Genomic DNA, 16,937 nt, shown 5'->3' with positions numbered 1-16,937 from the left:
AGCCACATCAGCCAGGGCTGTGTCAGCTTTATAATGTAAATTCAGAGAGAGCTATATTAATAATGCTTTCTAAAATTGAGGAAATCATTATTTTATTTCTTTGAAAAATCACGGGCCAAAACTCCTCATGACTTTCCCCTCCAAATGGCTATTCTTCGTCTGCTTTGAGATTAATAGGAGGCCCCACTTTAACCTTATTTCCTCACCTGAGAGACCTGAGAATACACCTCAAACCCGTTTCTTGCCAACATGTCCAATTGGCATCTTCACAGAACAGACAGATTCTGCTGAATACAGATCCCCAAATCCATGCAATTTTATCACAGGCAGCATGAATTTTTTTCATAGTCAGTGTTCATTTCATAACTTAAAAGTCAGAAAAAGACTACTTTTGTGCTCTCCTTTGTCACACTGTTGGTCACCATGGTTATTTTTATGTGAAAATGTTTTAAATATACTCAGGTCCCTTCATTGCATCGTATTTCAAATTACTATAGTCTCTCTACATATAGGATGTGCAAAACTCATCCTTGGTCCTTGTTGACTCTGCTTTCTGAAACAGAATTTAACCTAAATTCCATGGTACTCATGAATCTGTGAGAGCTTTTTGTCTGTCTTTGGTTTCTCAAATGACCACTTCAACTGGTGTTCCTCTTGAGGGGATTCTTTTCTACAAGTCACTAATAGTTAATGCCTGTGAAAATGAACTTTTTAGGTTGAAAGCTACAAATTCTATGGCTTGTCCATAATTTTCAAATTGTTTTAGGTAAAAAAAAATGTTATTTATTGGTTTTTAAAGAGAGAGAAAAACATGGATTTGTTGTTCCAGTTACTTATGCATTCATTGGTTGAGTCTTGCATGTGCCCTAACTGGGGATTGAACCCAAAGCACTGACATATCAGGACGATGCTCTAACTGACTGAGCTCCTCATCCTGGGCAGGAACAACTCTTTAATACTGCATAGACTATGAATTTGTCCACTGCAGATGTTAATAAGATTCCAATGACATAAGAATTAGCCCTGGCTGGTGTAGCTCAGTGGATTGAGCACGGGCCTGCAAACCACACGATCGTGGTTCGATTCCCAGTCAGGGCACATGCCTGGGTTGCAGGCCAGTTCCCAGCAGGGGACTCACGAGAGGCAACCATACATTGATATTTCTCTCCTTCTCTCCTTCCCTTCCCCTCTAAAGATAAATAATTAAAATCTTTTAAAAAAAGGACATAAGAATTAACACAGTAATTTTATTATATTTTATTTACAGTTGATATTCAACTTATTATTAGGAACAGAAATTCTGTTTTGTTTACTACTCTCTTATAACTGTTTCAGAAATGTGCTTAAACTCTGAGAGGATTAATGAATAGAAAAGTAAATATTGTGCATGTACATACAATTTATGTTTTTCTGGTAATTACGGGGGATTTTGTGTTCTTTCTCCAGGCCAAACAGGGCCAGGGCCCTCGGGGATCATGGCTCATGAAAATGTAGGGGCTGACAACTGAGAAACACACAGCAATCAGCGTAGTGCTCTTCGTCAGCCACAAACTGGGTTTTCTAAAAAGAGTCAAACAAATGTTAAAGGTGGAGGAGAGGAAATAAAAAGACACAAAGGTGCTCACCAGGACAAGGATGCTCTGGGTGTCCCTGGACTCAGAGGATCCGGGGGAGAGACGGCTGCTGTGGATGTATCGGACCCGCTGCTTGTGCCTGTACAGAATGAGGGCTATGGAGACACCCGCCCAGATCATAAGCCCCACACAGAAGACATCATGGGACAATCCCAACACCAAATACACTACATACAGTGACTTTGCAATTCTTTCATGAAGGACAGAGAAACAGTAGCCATAGTCTCTCCTCTTTGTGATATTTTTGTTGTTCAGATTGCCAGTCACATACACAGGAACCATACCATTTACGATCATGTGCAGAGCCCAGCAGAAGCAGGTGGAGGTGCCCACGTGCCTGGCTGCTTTGGCTTTAAGCCCTGCCCACCTGGAGTTCCCGGGGCTGATGGTGATGGCCTGGAGGACGCTCAGGAGGCAGGAGGTGCCCACAGACACTTCCCTGCTCACGCTGTAAACATAGAAAACAAGTTTGCATCCAATATCCCCAAGAAAGTGCTTCAGCCCGAAAGCTGCCATTGTTTCGGGAACAGCTTTAGACAGGACGACCAAGGAGTTGGCAACAGTCAGGTGCCTGTGGATCAGATCTGCAGGCCGCAGCCTGGGTTCTTGTGCCGCGAGATGAAGAGAGAGATAATGGCAGAGAAGGGAAAAATTCCCCAGGATTCCAAACAGTGTCTGCAGGAAAAACATGGCGCCTATCTCCCAGTTGCCGGGTGCCATCCTCTTGGTTCTCAGGGACTGATACTGTCTTCGGAGCCAAAGATTCCTGCGTGGAACAGGGGGCAAGAAATGGGAGGAAATCAAGATTCCCCAGTCACATTCATCCTCACTTAGAAATCCTCACTTAAAGTATTTCCTTATGAATTGTGTTCTTAGAGTTGCATATGTCACCTGGAAAGTTTCCTTAAAGAATGAGTCACAGCGGTGAAGGCGGAACATGTAGTACGTGCCTATTGTTCCCAATGCCGTGAGATGAGCAGCTCTGTTACTCTCCCTGAAATTGTAAGGAGGGTTTAGATAGAGAAAGGCTAATGCTTTGTCTCAATTCAGTCCTTCCAAAGGGCAAGGTGGGGTCTTGAACCTGACTGGCCTGGTAAAAAGACAGTGCAAAGAAACATTGTACTATTCTTTTAACAAATTCTTTTATTATTTATTTAATTGTTGTTCAAGTACAGTTTTCTGTCTTTTACTCCCATTCCAGCCCGCCCCCCCCCCAGTGCTCCCCACCTCCCCCTCCCATTTCTACCCCCCTTAGTTGTTGTTCATGTGTCCTTTATACTAGTTCCTATAAATCCTTCCCCTTTTCCCCTGAAATTCCTTCCCCTCTCCCCTCTGGTCACTGTCCGCCTGTTTTCTATTTCAGTTATATTTTGGTTATATTTTGCTTGCTTGAACCATTGTACTATTCTAACCAGCTAGTTAGCTGTGTTCTTTAAATAATGCAGATGAGTGCTTGGTCATTTTCATATCTCACCATATTTGATTGGTTGTCTTTTCTTATATAATTTCTAATGTTTCTACTAATGTGTAAAGATTTATTGTATAAACCAATACCAAATTGTGAATAAAGATTTACATATTTAATACAATGTGTATGCACTGATTGTAGTGTAATTTTATAGGGATCTGCTCCATGACAAGTTGTATTTAAACAATACACAACAGGCCCTACATTGGTATGGCAACAGAAACATTAATTTGCTTTTATGACAGAACCAGCTGACACCTGTCACAGGAGTCACAGAACACTATGAGAGTAGATAGTCAATATCACCAAACCACAATCATATAGTTACCTATATCAGTGCCTGACTTAAGCAAAAATGCCAACAAGGCAAGATTTGTGAAAGATATTAAAACATAAAATATATACAGAAACTGTAAGATGTGAAATCTTGTGCATTTTATAAATTGAAATTGTATAGCTCGCACTTGATATGAAATTTTTTTAAAGAGTAAAAAAAAAATCTGCCCTGGTTAGTATAGCTCAGTGGATTGAGCAGGGGCCTTCGAACCATGCAATCACAGTTCAATTCCCAGTCAGGGCACATGCCTGGGCTGCAGGCCAGGTCCCAGCAGGGGACTCAGAGAGGCAACCATACACTGATATTTCTCTCCTTCTCTCCTTCCCTTCCCCTCTAAGGATAAATAAATAAAATCTTAAAAAAAGATTAAAAAAATCTTAGAGTTCTTATTAGCATTTTATTTTATTTTTAAAAAATTATTTAATCACAGTTCACAGACAATATTATATTAGCTTCAGGCATACAACAGAGTGATTAGATATTTATATGCCTTACAATATCATCATTGTGATAAATCTAGTTACCCACCTGACATCACGCTTAGTTATTATAATATTATTGACTACATTCTCTATGCTGGACTTTACACTTCCATGACTGTTTTTATAACTACCTATCTGTACTTCTTAATATCATCTCCTTTTCACCTACCCCCCCCATATGAGGATATTTTGAAAGCACAGAACATATCAAAGCTGTATCTGTGCTTACAACTGTTATTGGAAGCTCATGTTGTAATGTTGCCTTTTTCTTAAATGGTACTTTCCTCAAGTGATGGAAAATGTAGCCTGGCCAGAATCAGCACGCCATGGATATTTCGGTAGGAAACAGTTTCCATCTCTACGAGTACTCTATACCCACAGTTAGACAAAACATTTCCATTCCATCAATTGTCACTCAGATACAGTCCAGGGGTACCTAACCTTCGGCCACCACAAACCAGTACTGGTCTTGGCCTGAGTCGCCCAGCAGGGGTGAGCGTGAATGTCATGTGCTTGAATCGTCCTGACACCATCCCTCTCCCCTCACCCCCATGGTCTGTGGAAAAATTATCTTCCACGAAACTGGTTCCTGGTGCCAAAAAGGTTGGGGACTGTGGATATTTCTGCACAGGGTTAGGTGATGTCTGTAGGTTGGTTTTACCCTTTCTTACCAGGCGAGATGTTATACGTAGCAACCCTGAAAATCCAGCCTGTGATCCCTGTAAGGCAGAAGTCAGAACTACCGATTTCAGAGTGCGTTTAGACCTGCAGCCCTCAGGCACTAATCAGGTCTCATTACCACTTGCATTAAATACCAATCACTACTGTCTGTTAAGATTACAGTAATCTGCACGAGGAGCCGTGGGGCATTGTACAGGCGTAGGGCCCCATTTCTCTTCACTACCTCAGCTCAGGCTTCAGGTATTATGCTTCCCCCTTGTATTGCCTTAGCACTGAACCTGTTTCAAACCCAGAAGAGCCACTTTTCCCAATAGAATCACTTACCCAGACTCCTGCTACCCAGCCTTGCTTGCATGCTTTGCCTTTCAGGCTGAAGTCAGAAACACCTGTGACTTCTTCCTGCTGCCGGGACGAGGGTCAGTGTGATGGCCACCACAGCTGGTAGTGTTGTGTGAGGGAGAGGCACGAGATACGGGTCGTGATTCCATGACCTCACCTCCCGTCGGGACAGCAATTATCTTCTCACCTGCAGCGGCAATGAGGGGACAGGCTTGGGAAACTGAGAATATTTCTGAAAAACATTTCCTTCAGGTGCCAGTTACCGGAAAGAAAACAAACCCAGCTGCGTGTTTGTAGTTAATCTCCAGAGACTGTCACGTTGTTTGGGAGAGGCACTTTCTCCCTCTTGGTCTTTTGAGACGGGGGCTCATGTGGACAGAGGAAGAAACACTAAGATCTGACATGCAAGGGAATTTTCAGGGAAGCGCATAGGTGTCTTGTTGGATTTTTTTGCACTCCTGAGTGTATCTACCCCAGAGTAGTTCTTTCCTAATATTTCTTTTGCTTAATTTCTATTGTTGACACTATTGGAGATCTTTCCATTCCCTTCTTTTTTTTAAATTTATTTTAACTTAAAAATATGTTATTTATTTTTAGAGAGAGGAGAAGGGAGGGAGAGAAATATCAGTGTGTGGTTGCCTCTCATGTGCCCCCAGCTAGGGACCTGGCCCGCAATGCAGGCTTGTGCCCTGACTGGGAATCAAACTACCAGCCTTGAGGTTTGCAGGCTGGCGCTCAGTCTACTCAATCACACCAGCCAGGGCCCATTCCCCTCTTCTTTGACTGCTTCCACCAGTGTCACCCTTCCTTCCTTCCTTCCTTCCTTCAGGCTATCACCATACTGCTGTCTGTGTCTATGGCTCGGGCATGTGTGCTCTGGCTAATCCCTTCACCTTCTTTCATCCCACCCCGTCTTTTCCTCTGGTAGTTGCCAGTTTGTTCCAGTATCTGTGCCTCTCTTACTACTTTGTTCATCATTTTATTTTGTTCATTAGTTTCCACATATGAGATCGTAGGGTATGTGTGTTTTTCCGAATGGCTTATTTCACTTAGTATAATAACCTTTAGGTCCATCCGCAATATTGCCAAGGTAAGATTTCCTTTTTTATGGCTGCATAGTGTTCCATTGTGTAAATGCACCCCAGCATTTTTATCCAACTACTGATAGGCATGTGGGCCTTTTCCAGGTCTTGGCTATCGTAAATAATGCTGCAATGAACACGTATTCTTTTATTTATTTATTTATATTTTAAAAGATTTGATTGACTTATTTTTAGAGAGGGGAAGGGAGGGAGACAGAGGGGGAGAAACATCAATGTGTGGTTGCCTCCTGCACACCCCCTGCAACCCAGGCGTGTGCCCTGATTGGAGATGGAACCGGTGACCCTTTGGTTCGCAGCCCATGCTCAATCCACTGAGCCACACCCGCCAGGGCTGAACACATAGTCTTTTGAAGCAGTGTTTTGGGACTCTTAGGATATATTCCCAGAAGTGGGATGGCTGGCTCAAAAGGCAGTTTTATCTTTAATTTTCTGAGGAAACTCCACACTGTTTTCCACAGTGGTTGCAAGGGAAATAAAGGGAAAAAGTAAACAAACGGGACTGTTGTAGATGGGAATTAGGCTCTTCCACAGGATCAGGGGGAAAGCGTTCCAAGGACCCACACACTGGTGGTTGTGGGGCGGGAAGTGGTTTATGTGTGTGGATACGGGGGCTGTCTTCTGGATTTCCAATGTCTCATCTCCCTCCGTCTACCATGAAAAAAGCCCAGCCATGTCCTCAGCAGAGCCAAAGCAAAAACCGGAGTTTCTGCATCATATTAAAACCCAGTCCAGTCCAGCAGCTTGCTAGCTGAGAGTGTGTTTCCAGCTGCACTCCACGGCTTTCTGTGGAGCCCACGTGGTCTGCCCTAGGCCCCAGTAGCTGCTCCACTCACATGGTCAGGTGCTCCTGAGCAAGAGAGCACATGAATGCACAGGCGAGTGCACCACCAGGAAGTGGGGGAAGAGAGAGAGAGAGAGAAAGAGAGAGATATTCTTTGTTCCCCTGAGATTATAATATCTTGGACTTGGGTAAGACCAGGTGTCTTTTCAGATGAACCACTCAACTTCCCAGGCTTCTTTGGGCTGTGGGTGGGTCCGCCTCCCAACCAATGCCTTTTCCCCCCAGGTTAGACTGACTGGCCTTTTTGGTGAAGCACCTCCCGCTGTGCATTTTGACTTCAGTGTTGCATGTGCCCGCCTTCCTCCTGCTCCCACCTGGCAGTCTAGTACCAGAGATGGGGGGAGGGAAAAGTGTTAATCCTTTTGGTGGAGCACAGAGCTGGAACTCCTGGGTTGTGAAGTTGTAGCTGGCTAGCGAGCAGGCTTATGCTCCCCCTTTTGATTAAGCTCAATGTCTAGTTACCATTGCTACCCTTTTCTAGCTAAATATCCATGGTAACCCGACTACACTAAACTAAAAAGGTTCTGCACAGCAAAAGAAACTATGAACGAAATGAAAAGGGAACCCACTGTGTGGGAGAACATACTCCCCAAGGACACATCTGATAAGGGGTTAATCTCTAAAATATATAAAGAACTTATACAATGCAACACCAGGAAGATAAACAACCCAATTAAAAAATGGACAAAGGACTTGAGTAAACATTTCTCCAAAGAGAACATGTGGATGGCCAATAGACTTATGAAAAGATGCTTACTGACGCTAATCGTCAGAAAGATGCAAATTCAAATCACAAAGAGGTATCACCTCACACCTGTCAGAATGGCCAGCATCAATAAATCAACAAACAAGTACTGGCGAGGATGTGGAGAAAAGGGAACCCTAGTGCACTTTTGGTGGGAATGCAGCCTAATATTTTTTAAAATACATGGCATTTATTGCAGCTATAAAATATCACAAATAAGTCTGAGGAATCATCCAGCATCTTGCTGTTTCTGTAGCTGGACGACTTAGCTCTTATTCATTAGCCGGCTGAACTGTTTCTTTTTCAGAGGCACAGGTTCCATCCAAAATTTTTCTGGTATCTTAACTGCTGTGGCGTATAGAATCAAAGCAGCTGAATTGAGCCCTGGCTGGTGTAGCTCAGTGGATTGAGCACGAGCCTGGGAACCAAAGGGTCACTGGTTTGATTCCCAGTCAGGGCCCATGCCTGGGTTGCCATGTTTATCTCCTCTTTTCTTCCTCCCTTCCCCTTTGTGTAAATACAAATAAATAAAACGTTAAAAAAAACCTAACATGATAACAATAACAATGAGGGGATTTGTGATCTCAGCTTGTGCCCAAGGGGTGTGGGGAAAAAGGGAAGTCACTTTAACATTCCAAATGAATGTTATGTAGATGCAAAAAGACAATAGCCCTGGCTGGTGTAGCTCAGTAGATTGAGCACGGGCCTGTGAAGCAGAGGGTCACTGGTTCGATTCCTAGTCAGGGCACGTGCCTGGGTTGCAGGCCAGGTCCCCAGTAGGGGACACATGAGAGGCAGCCACACATTGATGTTTCTCTCCCACTCTTTCTCCTTCCCTTTCCCTCTCACTAAAAATTAATAAATAAAATATTTTATTTATTTATTTATAATGATTTTATTTATTTTTAGAGGGGAAGAGAGGGAGAAAGTGAGAGAAAGAAACATCCATGTAGGGTTGCCTCTCGCACGCCCCCTACTGGGGACCTGGCCTGCAACCCAGGCATGTGCCCTGACTGGGAACTGAACTGGCAACCCTTTGGTTTGTAGGTTGGCCCTCAGGCCACTGAGCCACACCAGCCAGGGCAAGAGTTTTGTTTTAAAATAATTTTATCTTTAGGTCACTTTGAATATCACAGCATAGTTATGGCAACCTCCCTGTGATCGACAACCTGCGCCCGAGTGGTCCACATGTTACAATGAACCGATATTGACACATCATTATTGACCAAGTCTGTAGTTTACATTACAGTTCACTCTTTGTGTGAGTTTTTTATTTTTATTTTTGACAAATGTCTAACGACATGTATCCACTATGATGCTATACAGAATTATTTTAGTAGCCTGGAAAGACCATGTGCGTATGTATTCACCTACCCCTTTGTTCCTCTCCCTAACACTAGCAAACCGATCTTCATTTTCTCTAGAACTTTGCCTCTTCCAGAATGTTATGTTGTTGGGATCATACAGCATGCAGCCTTTTCAGATTGGCTTTATTGGCTTAGTAATATTCACTTAAGTTTCTTTTATATATTTTCACGGCTGGATAGCTCATTTCCTTTTAGCACTGAATACAATCACACTGTATGGATGTTCCAGAGTGATTCAACCTCCCCCCTGTTGAAAAGCATCTCTGTTGTTTCCAAGTGTCGGTGGCTGTAAATAAGGCTGCCATCAATGGTGNACTAGCAAACCGATCTTCATTTTCTCTAGAACTTTGCCTCTTCCAGAATGTTATGTTGTTGGGATCATACAGCATGCAGCCTTTTCAGATTGGCTTTATTGGCTTAGTAATATTCACTTAAGTTTCTTTTATATATTTTCACGGTTGGATAGCTCATTTCCTTTTAGCACTGAATACAGTCACACTGTATGGATCTTCCAGAGTGATTCAACCTCCCCCCTGTTGAAAAGCATCTCGGTTGTTTCCAAGTGTCGGTGGCTGTAAATAAGGCTGCCATCAATGGTGGTGTGTAGGATCTTGTATGGGTGTAAACGTCCACCTCATTTGGGTAAATAGCTAGCGGTGAGATTGCTGGATCATACGAAGGCTATTTAATTGTGTTTTAAAAAAAACCCCTCTTCTTCTTGCATGGAGACTGTCCCAGCTTGCATTCCCAGCAGCGGTGAGTGACAGCCATCATTGCTCCTGCACGGGAGGACTGGGTGGCGTCTCCGTTCTGGGTGATGTGCACTTGGATTAGAATAGATATGGAGGGCCGTCGCATTGGTTCAGTGTTCAGTTCTCTAGTGATGGCTGATGGTGAGCACCTCTTCACAGGCATGTGGTCTATGGAAATGTCTTCTCTGGTGAGGTGGCTACACAGATATTCTGTCCATTTTTAAAATTGGATTGTTTTCTTATTGAATTTCACATTTTCTTCGTGTACTGTGGATGACAGACCTTGAATCAGATGTATTTTTGCAAATGCCACCTCCCAATCTGTGGCTTGTCTTCTCATTTTTGATGGTGTCTTTTACAGAGCACAAGCGTCAGATTTTAATAGGTTTTAGTGTGCAATTATTTTCTTCATGGATCATATCTTTGGTGTTGTGTTAATATCTGAAAAGTTATCACAGAACTGAAGGTCATCTGCATTTTCTCCTATGTTAGCTTCTAGGAGGGTTTTAGTTTTCTCTTTTCATATTGCAGTCTACAATCCACTTTCAGCTAAGTTTCGTGAAGAACGTGAGGTTTGCATCTAGATTTTGTTTTTCCTTGCATGCACACGTCCACTTGTTCCAGCGCCATTGGGTGTAAAGACTGCACATTCTCCACTGACTTGCCTTTGCTCCTTTGTGAAAGAGCCGTTGACTGTATTTTTGTGAGACTATTTCTGGGCTCTCTGTTCTTTTTCAATGACCTACGTGTCTATATTCTTTACCAGTATTGTGAGGTCTTAATTTACTTAGATTTATATCGTCTCAAAGTTAGGTAATGTCAGTTCTGACTTTTTCTTCTAATTCAATAGTAATTTAACAGTAGCATTCTAGGATTTTTATTGGGAGTTAATCAAATCTACAGATCAATTAAGGGAGACCTAACAGCTTCAGGATACTAGGTCTCCCTATCTAAGTAAATGGCTATAGGCTGCCCTTGATCAAAAGGTAATAGTTTATGGGTGGCAATATTTGCAAATATTACATTATATGGTTTCTGATACCAGCCATACATGAGCTTTGTGAAACATTAGTAGTCATCTTTTTAAGATTTTAGAAAATTATTAGATAGTGTTATGCTTTGATATGTTTGGATGGTCTAAATAGCATTGATTTATTTGCTGTTTAAGAGTAGTAGATGCTGCCCTGGCTGGTGTGACTCATTGAGTCACTCATTGAGTGATGGCCTGCAAACCAAAAGGTCATGGCTTGGATTCCCAGTCAGGGCATATGCCTGGGTTTTGGGCCAGATCCCCAGTAGGAGGTGCGTGAGAGGCAACCATGCAATGATGTTTCTCTCCATCTATTTCTCCCCCTCCCCCTGGCTCTAAAAATAAATAAATGAAATCTTAAACATGTATTTTTTTTTAAAAAAAGGAGTAGTTGATTGGAGTGTCCTCCTGTAAACCTGAAAAGTTCAGTTTCAATTTCAAGTCAGGGCACATACTCAGATTGCAGGTTTGGTCCTAGTTAGGGTCCTTATGAGAGGAAACTGACCAATGTCTATCTCTCTCTCTCCCCCTCCCTTCCCCTCTCTTTTAAAAAAGGAGAGTAGTAGATGCTATTGATAAATCATATAATCAAGTGCTGTTTTGGTGAAGAATATGGAAGTTGCTCAGCTCAGAAGTTGTGCCCGTTCTTGGGGAATATTGGTAAAATATATATTCCCAGAGATAACCACATCAAACAGACTTTCGAATTAAGTGCACTGAGTCACACAAAGCTTACATGGATTCTAAACTATGGTCTCATTTTAAAAATTTCACTCTTCTTTGTTGAGGAATCCAGCTTAGGTCCTTGAACCCTTCCATCTCTCTGCTCATAACCTTCCCTGTTTTTTAGTTCTTAGACCAGACAGCCATCAATAGACAAATATTTGGAGGACTGGTGAACTTTTTAGGGAAGCACAGAGTCCAGTGGTGCACGCACTGCCATCCCCTCCCCTGTCAGATCTGAGCATTTCCTGCTTCTGCCCCTCGGGACCCTGTCTGGTTCCAGGGGTCATAGAAAAGAAGTTGCTCCCACACAGGAGCCCTGACTCTCTGCAGGGCCTCCCTAGAAACTTGTAATTGTTTCTGGGAATTGAGAACTGGCAGAAAGTTTTTAGAAGTAGTCTCGACTGGCCCATCTTGCAGTGTGACTGGAGGTACCAGTGAAGTGGTAATTGCATTTCTCTGGGGAGGTGAGGTCACAGAGTCACAGAGCCTTATCTCAACGTGGGCTGCCTGCCCCCCCTACCTGAGCCGGATGTCCTGACAGTTACTCTGAGCTTCCCCTGCTGGCAGCAGAGACGACTGGGGTGAGTATTTTTTTGTGTCAGTCTGAGCGACGCAATCTGTAAAGGGAATGAGCTGTGTCAGGATTCGTGTCCGGGTTGGTCCTCCTGTCCGGCAAAGGGGTTTTTCTGCAGGAAGAAACTGGTAGAGTGTCAGAGCTACACAGGAAGGAGCCGTAATTCCCGAGGCACAGAGAGAGACTGGAGGTTGGAGACCCTGCACTCATCTCTAACTGCTCCCAATGCTCTTTAATGTTCCCTCCTTAATGACAAATTTTTAGAGGTTGTCCCACGAAGTAATGAACTCTGACTTTTATGACCATTCAAACTGTAATTCAGAAATTAGTGTGCTTTGTCAAATCACCGAGAAATTTATATGATTAGTATACTGGTCTCAAGTTCTGTGCATGTGTTAGTAAGTTTGATGTACATAATTGCAAAATTTATATCTCAAGGTAAACCATGTGAGTGTCATTTGCTGAACTATAGTAACTTTTCTCTTATTTAGGCTTTGTATGTCTAATAGATTTAGTGATTATGTCTCTCCTGAGTGTATTATACTTACAATCTATTGATCAAGGTGGAACAATTTTTTTCTTTTTTGTGATGTTTGAAAACAAGAATTTCAGGAAGAGGTAACTTCACATGGGAAGAATTTGGATAGTGGACTAAGAGCCTCAGTGGTTTTTAGGCTCAATGTATCTTCCGATATTTTGTCTGGTTTTCAATATACCAACATGATATTTAGGCTCATCCTCTTGTTCCTTCTCTTTCTACTGATTTGATGCCCAAGATTTTAGGCTTTGAGATACCAAAGTGCATACTCATTTAGATTCTTTTCATTTCTCAATTCACATATTACTTGGTTTCAATTATTCTGTTGAAGTGGTAAACAAGTAATTGCATGCTGTATGACAAGAAATAATTGGTCCTACCTTTATTTTACACCTCTTATTTAAATTACAAATCCCACATTTTAGGGCAAAGTGAAATTTATACAATAATTCCTGTAGCGGGTGCTGTGTAATTATTTCTGGGACTCTGCTAACACGGGTCCACATCAGGAAACCCAATTTGTTCATAAAAATATTGGGTGCCTCTACTTTTTTTTTTTTTTAGATTCCTGAGAGAGAAAGGGGAGAGACAGAGACAGACACTGATGTGGAGAAACATTGATCAGTTGCACAGAAGGAGACGCACCTGGACCAGGGACTGAACTGGCAACCTTGGTATGTGCCCTGATCAGGACTCAAACCCACAACCTTCAGTTTGTAGGATGACGCTCCAACCAACTGAACCACCCTGACCAGGACTGTATCTACATTTTGTTAAGACTGCTTCTTTTTCATTCACAAGTGATATTGAGCAACAGAACAAATATTCCGACAGAAATGAAAAAAGGACATCATCAAACATGAAATGAATCTCAAATATGACAACGTATGCAAGTATCTGGACTCTTTCAAAGACAAAACCAGTTTGCTAGGAGAGTATAGCACAGTGGTAAATACTGATGTTATTGCAACCAGGCTACCTAGGTTCAACACTGGACTATCCCAATATTTAAATGAGTCATATAACCTCTTTTTAGTCAAATTCTCCTTGTCTGGAAAAGGAGAATACTATTAGTTCTTAACCCAAACTCTTGTACACACACAGTCTCATTTTTATGCAGAATCTTCTCTTTATGAATGTGCACACTGAACCCTGGGAAATAAAAGAACGGCCTCACCAGATGTGAAATACACAGTGATCTTCCCGTGTCAGATGCTCATTGGAATCCCGGGGAATTGCTCACTCTTATATCATCACATGTCTCTTTACCTCAGTGGATACAGGTCAAAGGCCACAGATTTGATTCTCAGGCAACTGACTCTGTAGTTATTCTCTCAAGAGGAGTCCCAGAGACAATGGCGGCATTGGGGTGGACACATTTTCTCAGTGATTCGGGTTGCAAACTGGTTTTCTATGTTCACAGACTAGCCAGGGGTGTGACCGGGGGCAACACCTGCCTCCTGAGTGTCTTCCAGGCCGTCACCATCAGCCCCGTGAACTCCAGGTGGGCAGAGCTTAAAGCAAAAGCTGCCAAATACATTGGCCCCTCCAATATGCTCTGCTGGATCCTGAACATATTGCTACATATTAGGGTTCCCGAGAATATAACTGACAAGTGTAGCGACGAAAGCCTCTCAAACACTATGGACTTCAGATACCGTGTTTCTGAACTTTGTGCAAAAGACAAAGATTTACTGTATATAATACTGATATCCACCCATATTTTGTGTTTAGAACTCATGACTTGGGCCAGTGGGACCATGGGTTCCATTCTGTGCAGACACAAGCAGCGGGTCCAACACATTCATGGGACCAAAGTATCCCCCAGGTCCTCCCCTGAGATCAGAGCTACCCAGAGCATCCTCGTCCTGGTGACCACTTTTGTATCTTTTTATACCGTCTCCTTCTTTATTCACATTTATTTTGCTCCTTTTCGTAAGACCACTTGTTGGCTGATGAACTTCTCTGCCCTAATCAGTGCATGTTTCCCAGCTGCCAGCCCCTTTGTTCTCTTGAGTTGTGACCAGTGTGTGTCCAGATTCTTCCTTGCGTGCACTGGGAAACTCAAACAGTTGCCACATCCCTTCAGAATAGCATATGTTTTCTGCTTTTCACTGTATTCAGTCTCTATGTACTCTTCATGCAAGGAAGCTTGAGCAAAATCGGAGTTGGTCTCATGGCCTATGGAGTTTTGAATAAGACAGAGATTCTGTTGCAACAATAAATACTGAATAATAATAAATGAAATCTTATTTTATTACATTCTAGTGATTATTAGGTAGTAATTATTGCATATATAATCACATAGGCAAGCACTTGTGATTGTATTTTAATAGTGGTGGTGGTCAAGTTCATAGTCCAATGAACAATAAAACAGTCCTGAAATGATACAGGGCTATGGGAAATGGTTTTCTGTGTGTAATCTTTAGTGCAGAACATGAATATCCTTAAGATTTACTGGCCATGCGATAGTAAGAGCAGTGCCTTGAAAAGGAACTTCATGTGGGATGTGTCTCAAGAATCTCAGGGTGGAGGCTTCTGTGTCCCTGTGTTTTCATGCAAGTGGTTCAGTTGAAGCTGGAGGGAAAATTAGGTGTTGGTTATTAGGGACAAGTGTGAGTGTGGTGCCTTATGTTCTCGGAGAAGTAATGGTCATTCAGAATGAGACAATGGGTATCAGGAAAGGTGAACACATGAAAACATTGTCCACTAAACATTGGGATAATGAAATTTAGGGGAAAAATGATTATTGAAAATACCATGCCCTGACTGGTGTAGCTCAGTGGATTGAGCACAGGCCTGTGAAACCAGGGTCGCTGGTTCGATTCCCAGTCAGGGCACATGCCTGGGTTGCAGGCCAGGTCCCCAATGGGGGACACATGAAAGGCAACCACACATTGATGTTTCTCTCCCACTCTTTCTCCTTCCCTTCCCCTCTCTCTAAAAATAAATAAATAGCCCTGGCTGGTGTAGCTCAGTGGATTGAGTGTGGGCCTGGGAACCAGAGGATCGTGGTTCAATTCCCAGTCAGGGCACATGCCTGGGTTGCAGGCCGGTTCCTTGCAGGCTAACTCCCAGCAGGGGACACACCAAAGGCAACCATACATTGATGTTTCTCTCCCTCTCTTCTTCCCCTCTAAAGATAAATAAATACATAAAATCTTTAAAAAAATTTAAAAAAAAAGAAAAAGGTAGTATTTCTTTTCAAAAAGGTAGTGTTGGCTCAAACATGGAAATAAGTTAATGTAACTATCTCTCACTAAGTTATAAGTGGTTGCAATTTTAATATAAATGTTTGATTTTGAAATAAAATTAAGTTTGCAGGAATGTGGCAAAGGTAATATAGAAAGTTATGTATTCTCCTCACCCGTTTTCCCTGTTGTTAGTGGTTTACATTCCTACAACACCTCTCAGAAAACAAAGAAATCAACATTGACACCATACTGGAAATTAAACTGTAAACTTTATTTGCACTTCACCAGTTGTAACACTAATGTCTTTTGTTTCCTCCTCTTCTAGGATTCTGTCCAGGATACTGCATTTTCATTGGTCAACGTGTCTCTCAAGACAATGTCTTTCTTTTTCTCTGAGTCGGTTTCTCAGTGTTTTGCAGTTTTTCATGACCTGGCTGTGTGTGAGGAGCACTGGTCACATACTTTTCAGAATCTCTCTAGCCTTCCTTTTTTCTGGTGTTTTTCTCTGATTGTTCAAGATTCATAGGCTTTTAGGAAAACATCTCATGTCTTCACGTCATGTGGTATCAGGGCATCATGCAGACGGCATCATTCATCACTGGTGTTGTTAACCTTGACCACTGGGTTACCGAGTGTTGGGCATGGTTGCAGGTCCTCCTCTGTGAAATTACTGCATGTCCATTTTCGTTCTTCGTTGATTGGAAGTGAGTCGGTCAGTTTAACTCAGACATAAGTTGTAGGAGCAGCTGAATTAATCTCTACCTCCTGGAAAGAGGAATTCTGTGTATACCACTGGGCATTCTTCTTCAGGAAAGATTTGTCTTTGCCTATGAGGGTTTTTTTTGTTGTTGTTTTTTGTCTTGTTTGCTTATTTGGTGTTTTCAGTTTTACATCCCACATACCAGCAAAATCATAGGATTCTGTCTGACTAATTTCACTTCACGTGATAGTCACAAGGTCTGTCCATGCCACAAATGGCAGTATTTCATCTTCTCTTACAGTGGAATAATATTCCGTTACATATATGCACCACATCATGACTGTGGGTGATGGGCACACAATGTAATAATCACATCACATGTCATAGAAATATGCACGTGAAACTTCAGTAATCTTATGAACCAAT

General features: G+C 42.4%; 2 pseudogenes; one reads left to right on the top strand and one right to left on the bottom strand.

Annotated features, from left to right (window-relative positions):
* Window positions 1-1,303: 1,303 nt before the first annotated feature.
* LOC118986627 (vomeronasal type-1 receptor 4-like) lies at window positions 1,304-5,014 on the bottom strand (annotated as a pseudogene).
* Window positions 4,601-14,773, top strand: LOC118986620 (vomeronasal type-1 receptor 4-like; annotated as a pseudogene).
* Window positions 14,774-16,937: the final 2,164 nt, after the last annotated feature.

Source organism: Sturnira hondurensis, unplaced genomic scaffold, assembly GCF_014824575.4.
Source record: "Sturnira hondurensis isolate 20B ecotype Veracruz unplaced genomic scaffold, ASM1482457v3 Scaffold0004386, whole genome shotgun sequence".
NCBI lineage: Eukaryota > Metazoa > Chordata > Mammalia > Chiroptera > Phyllostomidae > Sturnira > Sturnira hondurensis.
This window is presented reverse-complemented; position numbering and strand designations above follow the sequence as displayed.